The following is a 9404-nucleotide window of genomic DNA, read 5'->3' as shown; positions in this document are numbered from 1 at the left end:
ATTCACTTTTTACAGCAGTGTAAATGAAGTAGCCAGGATGCCCTCACCAGTGGAGTACCCGCTTCACCATGTAATTGAAGAAACAAGTATCCAGGGGATATTTATGTTTCATCAGCATTATCATTAATGTTTAGGGGAAAAAAGTTTATTTCTTTTTCCAAGTGGACAAATGCCAAAAATGCTTTTCGTGGGGGAAACTCTCTGTGCTTTCCCTCATTACTGTTTCAACACTCCTCCGGAAGCAGCACTCTGGTACTTATGAAAGATGGTGAAAGGAGGAAATGAGGCAGGAGGTTATTACGTTAACAGACACAGAAAATGAGAAGTAGAGCAGCTAGAAGTAGAAATCAAGTAGAAATCACAGTTCCATTAAACACAGTATTATCATTATAACCAAACAAAACATTAAAATACCAGGCTGCTTAATTTTCCATATAAATATATGATATAATAAAACTTTTAGTTAAGTTGTGTTGTGATGGTTACTTTCCATTTTCAGTGAGGTACAGTGCTCTCTATTTCAAACTAGTATGTGTATATGTGTGACAATATCACATATGCATAAAATAGTGGCTCACATAGCTGACATAGCTCACAAATTGCAGGTCATTGACTATAAGTATAAATAAAATTGCCACATAAACACTGGTGCATTATCACACACAAGCAGCACTTTACATTCTCTTGTGTTTTAATGGAACTTTTAGTGTGTTGAAAGATGCTTTGTCCTTATAAGACACTAAAACATCCCGCACCCTAAAACCACAAAAAATGTTTTCATTGTAAAGTGTTGTTGTAGCTCAGATGCAGGCAGAGAGGTGGGGCAAGGTGCAGTGCCAGCTGGAGCGGCACAATTCCTCATCTTCTCATGACCTACAGCCTTTCATGTGGTAGCAGGCTGGGCCCTTTCATAGATCGGCGACATCACTGGCAGGCTCCACACATAGCCAAAGAAGGAACCAATCTGAGCTGTTGTTTAGAGCTCACTTGTAAATGTCAGGCTCAGCTGCGTTTATTTGTGTAAAGTGTCTGTATGCACAGTGACAACATAATTACGATTATTTATCTTCTCTGAATTCTTTAACTCTATACTTAGGATGACCTGTGGAAAGCAGGATGTTGGCTAAACTTGTCTATATAATTAATTCTTTTGATGGGTATGGGTTTGATGGCTTAATAGGTATTGAGAAGGAAGATCAGTATTGACATATCTGTATTCCCTCCACTCTCACAGAGATTTCTAGATTTCTTCACATGGAAAAACAGTGGAAACTTAAACTGTCACACAAGGTTTTGCAATCATTGTTGTTGCACAAATGATCTCATCAAGTTGAGACTTGAGTCTATCACCGCTGCCCCAACAAGTTTATTTTTTCTTTCAAGTGTGTGTTTACAACAGCAGGTATTGCATCATTACTGGGTATTTAGGATTCTCATAATGCATCACAGGGACACAGGCATTCTTCTACCTATGGATTATCATAAACTGACAACCAGGCAGATTACTCGCAGCTATGCACAACAGTATGTGAAAATTTCAGTTGTTTGCTGAGTGTATGTAAACAGAGAAATGAACCATTTGTGTTTCTGAAATCTGAGCAAAACAATAAACTTTTCACCCCGCAAATTGGCCGCTCTCCCCAAGTTTTTCAGTCTGCAATCTCTTACAAACACATATGCAATAAACGTTGTTGATCGCATGTTGTTTCATGACAGCAAGAAGGTAGAGATGAGGGAAGATGCCTGTGGCTATTCTCATTGTCCCACAAATATGGCTTAGTTCCATTAATCTTCAGAGTAAACAATGAGAGCATTAAAAGGCAGTTACTTTTTTATTAATATCAGTTTCACCTTCTTCTGCCTTGGCACGCCAACTGAACAGGTGTGTCAACAATTGGAGGGATAGATCTACAAGATTGCAGTTGTTGCAAAAGTTTCTTTTACATCTAGATTTGTTTTTGCTCATAAATTAAGCTGGAGGATGTACGATGATGGCACTTTTTAAAATTGTATTGTACTCATTTTTCTTTTTTTGTTTTTGCTTTAAATTGGTTGACACATCTGAGTCATTTCATTTTAGCTTTACAAGCTAAAGGTTTCATTATCTAAACAAGTAAATGATGAAATTCAGTGATTTTATCTCACAGAATGTAAACATCATCTGTGCACCTCAAATATGTAGGAAGCGCTGCTTGCGGACGCCGATCTGATTGCATATACAGACTGAGAGATGCAAAATTTATGATGTCGCTGCTGCAGAGAGGATGCCACTGTGTTTATTCCAGTTCAGGGAAGTCCATTTATTTATTTTGATTTTCCCTAAGTATGCTGATAGTAAAAACAGTTAATAAATGGTACTACATTGTTACTACAGATGTCTATGATGGGTTTCTAATCAGATATTTTGTGTCTTGTATTACAGAAAGCTCTATAATTGTCAAAGAGCCTGGTGAGAGCATCGCTTTAAGGTGCTCCTGAAGCAAAGCAATGATGAATATGTTGACTTACATCTGTAGCAGAAGAGTAAAGCAAGAGTCATTGCTATGAAGAATTTCCCAGAAAGAATCAAATGATTATGTTTTCAAAGTTATTAAAAGCACAGCAGCTTCACAGCAGTCATCTCAAACCACCCAGAGTTTGCTTAGCAGTATAAATGAATATTATTGGTTTCCTGCTGTTTTGCCCCTTTTTTTTTTATACTGGATGCCATTAGAGATACAACCCTCACAGAAGAGTGTGCCTTCTACTGGTGTTGAACTGGGAGTCTTTTGTGTGTTACGCAAATGTGTTAAAGACTGACAAATAAAATGTTAAACTTAAAGTTATGAAACTAGTTGGAATATGAAAATCAAATGAATGCATGAACACTTGTGCAGAGCACACTGTGACTATCATATTGGAAGTGTACAAACTGAGCAGAAAATCTGTTTATTACAATAACACACAATGGGGTGGATGGGTGGTTTTATATGTCTGAGCATTTTCATCTGTCATGGATAGCAGAAGGTCCACAGTGAAAAAAATCACAGAATCCAAGAATACACAGTAGCTACAGGAAAGGAGGAATTCAGGGAAAGCTGAGGTTTTACAAGAAGTGAATGAGGAAGACAGGAAGTCAAACAAAAGAGATAGATCAGAAAGACAAAAAACACACAGGCAAAACACAAGGACATCAAAAAGAACCCAAACATCAGGAACCAGATAAAAGCCCTGAGCGGAAACAATCACTCAGATATTCACAAGAATGCAAAAACACATACAATCAAACTCACGAGCTATATCATTACAGATCTGACACAGTTCAAGTATGAATAAATGTGTTAATTAGATATTGAAAAAAAAAATACCAAAAAGAAATCACAAGAAGAAAGTCATGGTGATGACTGGTTTCGTGACCCTATTAAAAAAGCAATGAATGATTTTAACAGTGGTAAACATTAGTGTTTGTAATGAGATGCACACAAAATCAAATAAAAGACAAACTGTTTTTTTTTTACTGAAATGTTTAACAAGTGCCTCTCTTTTTTCTTTTATTCTTTTTACTGACTTCATGACTTTAGTTTAAAGCACTTTTCTAACTGCTATAAATTATAAAAGGAAAAAATGTTTTTCAATTTTCAATTCAATTTTATTTATACAAATCACAGCAACAGTCGTCTCAAGGCACATTATACTGTAAGGTAGACCCTACAATAATACATATCACAGTTTAACCTTACTTTCAAATGTTCTTCTTTACAAAACTCCTTTTCCAGTAAAAGGCGGGAGGTGTATGTGAGGTATATGCTACACCACTGTCATTAGAAAAACTTCCACACAATAATAAGAAAAACAAACACTGCGGTGCCCTCCCATGGTTTAGCCTCAAAACACAATGAGTTCATATGGGAGTGCTGTGAGTTGACATAGTTCACCTGTAAGGTCATAAAAGCTGGCCCAGGTACTTACACTTACTTTCCAACAGCTGATCTCTAACCTGTTTTTTTAAGCTTACACCCACCAAACCTGTTACAGCGGCATCCAAATTCACTGATTTCAACACTAGTTTTTAGCTTTTAATTTATTGTTTATTTTATGCTGTCGATCTGTTGTAAGTTAATGCCAGACTGTTACATTTGTATCAATATATAAAATGTATTAATATCAATAAGGTTTTATTACTTAAAATAAAACCTTTACTGGTCAGAAAAAAAATATGGATTTACTTACCTGGATGATTGAGCATGCATCAAGACTTAATTATGGAGTATTTACACTTTAATAGGGTGAGGCGTAAATGTGGGTCTTTAGAGTGATTCTAAATGAAAGAGGTTGCTGTAAATGTCAGTAATGTCAAATTCATCAGAAATTGTTGTGTAGTATCTGATATTGCTTGGACTTGCAGTTCAGGGAGTGAACAAAAGTTGTTGTTTTTTTCAGATGAAGTAGATTCTGTTCATCTGGACGTTGCGTTTTCACAGGGGGAAGAGTTTCGTCACTCATGGCAACTTCCTCAGTCTGGTTTCCAGTTTAGGTTTCTACTGAAACTAGCACCACTGACAAACAATGGGTCACTGCCAGTCTTCTGTTACAGAAGAGTTGAAACTGAAATGTTTTATCTTTTCTATTCAAACCGTCTGGCCGACTCTTTGTAAAATTAACAAATACAGCTGGTGTCCAGAAACGTCGCTCCAGTATTTTTAGTACAAACGTATTGTAGAATAAAGCATTGTTCTCCATATAGATTACAAACACTAAACTTGTGTGATGTTTCCTGTGTGGTCATCAGTGTTGTTTTGGCGACTGATCATCAAAACCTTTAGAAGCTGTGGTATAAACTTGAGTAAACATTTAGCTCCAGCATTACCAGTATTGCTCATAGGTCTGTTCGTGCATCATGATAACATCAGACATCAGGACGTGTGAAAACAACAAGAAGATGATGGGTGTGTGTACTATTTTGTATAACTTATCTATATAATGGCATAATAGTTTTGTAGCAGCGTTTAAAATTATTGTTCTGCACTGCAAGTCTTACAGTCATGTCAACAATTTTTAAATATTTTGCTAATGTATCTGTAAAATTGTAAAACTGAGGAATAATATAGAGATTTTAATACAATTTTAATAGTGCCCCAGAATGAAGAAAGTATGACTAAACAGGGCTTCAATCTTTGTTTTGTTTTTTTCTCCTGCACAGTGAAAGCTAGAGAAGTGGCTCCTGGCAATTTTAGTTTTAACCAGAAGAGAGCAGGATTTGACAGTATTTCTACTGCAACACAATTTGTATGCATTGAGAAACAAACAAGACAAACCTTACGGCAGGATCACTAAAATAGTTTATAAATAGCTGGGTCTGACTGCACGCAATTTTTTTTTCCCAATCTGGAAAATGTTCAGGTGTGTGTATGTTTGCCTGTGGTGAATTCAGTTGACTGGACATGATAGAAAAGGTATATTTGGAAGAAAATGATTAAGACACGAAGAGATATATGAAAATAGTGCTGTAGAGCTTTCCCACATAGCAAAATTGGTATGGCCCGGATCTGGCCCACATACCGCAAAGAATGACGACCCTTTTGTGGCCCACACATGGGCCAGAACAAGGCCAGTTGCAGACACACAGGTGGTGCTGTGCTGGTGTGGATTACCTCTGGCAAAACTGATCTGGGCCACCATTCTTTGTGGTATGAGGGCCATGTGTAAGATTTGTGCAGCCATGGGCCAGTTGCAGATTGCTCAAAGTGCTCTATACAACATGCTACATTCACCCAATCACACACTTTCTCTAAATCGAGTGCTTCCTAACTTCATACTCTTGACATGCAGACTAGAGGTTGGCTACCATAGCAGTGTAGTATTGCAACATGGCATTTGTGTCTTCTAACTAAAATAGACACCAGCCAGTCAGAAAATGCCAGCTTGATGCCAGATCCGGGCGGGACCTGTTTTCTATGAGCCTGGGCCACATAAACCAAACCACAATCGAGCCAGATATGGCATCCCATCATATAGACAGTGCCATCTATGCCAGGCCTGCCCCATATCTGGATGGCATACGTCTTAAAATGCCAGAAGGCAGCCAGCAGTGCCAGCTTGATACCAGATCCAGGCCAGACCTGCTTGCTATGTTGGTTGCTATTGTTGTGGAGTTAAAGACTAAAAACCCAAACAAACAAACTTTACTAAACCTTAAAACCCCACACTAAAAAAACAGGCCATGTTGGATTTACTTCATTCAATAGTGGACATTGGTTGCACATAATTATTTTGCTTTGGCAGAAACTTAAACAACTGAGTTAAATCAACACAACTTTTTTATATTCAATAAACCTGTGCATTTTGTGTTGATAAAACGCGATTGAAACATGTTTAGATGAAGTAAGGTGAGCTTTTGGAATATTTTAATCCTTCGCAATTTTGTCATTTTATTTCAACACTATTCAATAACTTTTACCCCAATACTACTTGGTCACTTAAATGCTAAAGTCTAGAGTCTGGTTAACATAAGAACTGAATGATGACTACCATCCTCCTTTCTCTATCCGGATTGCAGGGGGGCTGGTGTATAAACCTGAAGTGATGGGGTAAGAGGCAGGGTACACCCTGGACAGCTCACCAGTCTATCACATAGAGACAAACAATCATTTGCACTTACATTCACAGATAATTTAGAATCACAAATTAACTTAACTCTAACACCTGAATGACTTTTAACTGTAACAGGAAACCAGAGAGAACACACTGCAAACTAGCCAGATTGTGCATGTGAACCCAGGACCTTCTTGCTGTGAGGCAACAGCACTAACCACCATGCAATAGCGACCAATAGCGATAGCATACATGTGGTGTGTGTGTAGCTGTCCGCCTTATAACTTCAGTGATTTTCCTGCAGTTTGAAATCTTGTGCGATCTTGTGAATTTCACGATTCCAGCAACTAAGCACTCTTACTAGATTGTATCATGTCATCTCAACAAGAACAAATTAAGTTGTTGAATTCCATACAGATCCTACATGATTTAATTATGTTCAAGATAGAAACATGAAATTTTTGTGTTCAAATTACAAGGTAGACTTTTTAAATGTAGCAACCACTCAATTTACTTTTTTCGGTATACCGAAAAAAGTAGAGATGGCTGTGTGGTGGATTTTTGTATGATATGTATAACTATGTAACTATATACACTATATATCTATGTGCACTGAACATATGTCGTTATAAGATTATATATTATAAGATTGTGCCACTTGCTGTGTAAGATTTAATAATTAGGATTAATGTGCGATGTTTGACCGTGTCATGACCTATTGTGATAAGCAAGAGCAAGGTCAGAGTCCTGACTGGCCTCTGGCCAAGACCTTGGCCGCTACCTGACACCTGCAGCTGTGTTTGGCTGGAGGACACGTGGGAAAGTTACCCAGCAGCAGGGGGCGGGGATACTGGTCCCTGGACAGTGGTGATTGGACAGACAGCGTCACGGAAGCTAAAGAGCAGACGAAGTATTGTGTGTGCAATGAACAGGGCAGAGCAGAAATAAACACAACACTGCTTGATAAGATTGTTAAGTTTTGCTGTGTTTTGGTGAATATGTGCCCCAGTGTGGTTGTCAAACCAGGGCCAAATGAAACTTGCTCTTGTTGAGTATTCATAAAGCTGTTGTGTTGCATGTGTAGTTCATTGTAAATAATTGTACTTTGTGTGAAGTAGTTTCAATAAAACAGAAAAGAATAGTATATTTATTTGTTTGTTTTTCATTCTTGATCTGTTCACATGTACTTAGCAAGTACATAAAAATGAAATGCAAACTATTTACATGGCAACACACAGCTGGCATCAATCTTGAACCAAAAAATGAAACATTACAGGTTATTTGGAGCAGCACGTTGTTTGGAGAAGTATTTCCAAACAAGTTCAGGAAGGCACACTTTAAGAAAGAAGTCTTGTGCTTGCTTTAAATGCGGTTCCCAGAAATCCGAAGATGCGTATCACAGCAAGGTCTCTCTGTGTCCACACAACGAGGTCACAGTGGTTGCCGCCGGTAACAAAGATTTGTGTTTGTACCTGACAGTAGTATGGGTGCACCCGCTTCAACTGAAGACCATTAGCAGCTACCTCCAAGCAAAAGTCTTTGTCTTGTGCAACCAATGCCTCCTTAATGCTGTCCGTTCATTGTTTAAAAGGACACTTTATCTCCAGACACCCCTTACCACAACAGTCACATATTGTGAGTCCGTCTGGAGATGCTCCGACTTCCGGAAAATTGGTGTTCACACAGAAACCACATAACCGAACCTGCAGATTGTGGTGATGCGATGCCATTATCTCGTTGTAGGCCTTTCTTGCGTCCTCTTCATGCTCGACACCCCACCTTGTTTGCACAGTAGAAAAGGTCCTTTCTGGGTAACACACACAATTCACAACACTATGGGCTGGAGTGTCCAAACTTGTAGCAAAACAGCATGCATAGCCGAAGCTGTGATTCTCCCTGCACGCCAGCGAAACCATGCAGGGGTCATGTGCTGCGATCTAGTCTGTGCTTCAATTTCTTCAATGTGGGTGACTGTGTAGTGTAGTTGGTGTAATAGTTTTCTATTCCACACAAACTCACTGCTTTGCTGTGGTCCTGCAGTGTATCCAGTAATGCTGAAAAATCCTCCAGCGTTGCAATAGGAATCTGCCTTTTTTGCGATCGCCTCCTTTTGCCTCTCGATGCAGAGGGTGTGTTTATGATTTCATCAAGACCAAGTTTTTGGGCAGCTGCTGAGGAGAAGTCAATGTTATGTGCAACCTCCGGCTGTATCTTGGTCATATTTCCGGGCAATACCCAATATGCAGGCTCGTCTGTTACAGTTCTGGTGCCTCTGATACGCACTGTAGACTCGACTTTAAACAAAAGAGCAGCGACATGGGTGCAGGTCTCTGCAACTCCGGCCATGCAGTGAGCAGCCTCAACCCTCCCATTGGTGCTCACAATGACCCATGGCTGTAATGCAGTTTCATTCAGTCGTTGTGAGTGCAGTACCTGAAACACACAAAAGCCACTTTTAATAAAAGGTCTGTAATTAACCAAGGCTAATATAGATGGGTTGGCTGTACGTGCAAATCAAAAACTGTAACAAGGAAGTTGTTTAGAAAGTTATCAAGTTCAAACCGACTTACCTTTGTCTTAACGACAACATTTTTAAGCGTGGAGGCTTAAAGATGGACAAATCTTGCACCCGGCCTTTTGTGAATTGGATGTGGGCCTCCAGGGATTTATAATTCTTAAACTGGTTCGCTGTGTATGCGCTGACTCCACAGACAAGGTATGCGAAGATATCGGGATAGGACAACGGCGGTAGGTCGTCTGGGTTTCCACTCCACTTCCTTATTTCATACGGGTCCACATTACCGGTGCACGCAATTTTTTCAAAGCACCGCTTC

This window comes from Copadichromis virginalis, linkage group LG6 (genome assembly GCF_057382275.1).
Source record: "Copadichromis virginalis isolate Kocher_CV1m ecotype Utaka linkage group LG6, C_Virginalis_male_GT1.1, whole genome shotgun sequence".
NCBI lineage: Eukaryota > Metazoa > Chordata > Actinopteri > Cichliformes > Cichlidae > Copadichromis > Copadichromis virginalis.
This window is presented reverse-complemented; position numbering follows the sequence as displayed.